This window comes from Sapajus apella, unplaced genomic scaffold, assembly GCF_009761245.1.
Source record: "Sapajus apella isolate SASKATOON/1434 unplaced genomic scaffold, GSC_monkey_1.0 scaffold9, whole genome shotgun sequence".
Lineage (NCBI taxonomy): Eukaryota > Metazoa > Chordata > Mammalia > Primates > Cebidae > Sapajus > Sapajus apella.
This window is the reverse complement of record NW_022436949.1, coordinates 4,747,770-4,748,688: the sequence shown is the minus strand read 5'-3', so window position 1 is coordinate 4,748,688 and position 919 is coordinate 4,747,770.

Here is a 919-nt window from a genome sequence, read left to right as displayed (position 1 = left end):
GCATGAAACTGTTTTTATAAACTTATTTTAATACATGAAAGACTTCTTTTTCCTTAAGAAAGATTTCTGGGCTAGGTGCAGTGGCTCATGCCTGTAATCCCAGCACTTTGGGAAGCCAAGGCGGGCAGATCACCTGGGAGGTGGGAGTTTGAGACCAATCTGACCAACACAGAGAAACCCTGTCTCTACTAAAAATATAAAATTAGCTGGGCATGGTGGCGAATGTCTGTAATCCCAGCTACTGGGGAGGCTGAGGCAGGAGAATTGCTTGAACCTGCCACTGCATCCAGCCTGGAGTTTTCTATATATGGAATTACGTCATCAGCAAGTAAAGATAATTTTATTTTTGTTCGCCTTTTTTTGTTGTTGGTTTATTTGTTTGATTGCTCTTGCTAGTACTTCCAGTACTGTGTTAAATAAAAGTGATGAGTGGGCATCCTTGCCTTATACTGGATTGTAGAAGAAAAGATTTTAGTTTTTCTCATTGATTTTGATGTTAGCTGTAAGGTTTTCATAAATGGCCTTTACTATGCTGTGAACATTTCCTTCTGTACTTAAATATTGATAGCTTTTGTAAAGAAACATTGCTGGACTTTATCAAATGCCTTCTCTGCATTTAGATTATCATGTAATTTTTCTCTTTCATTTTGTTAATTGTGATATATCACAATTGTGATATATCACAATAAAACAATGTGATATATCACATTGTTTATTTGCACATGTTAAACCAGTTCTATATGCCTGAGATAAATTCCACTTTGTTATGCTGTAGAATTATTTTGATGTATTATTGTTTGGTTTGCTGGTACTTTATTGAGAATATTTACACCTATGTTCATCAGAAATACATGCCTATAATTTTCATATCTTTCCATGTCTTTGTCTTGCTTTGGTATTGTATTAAAGCAATGCTGGT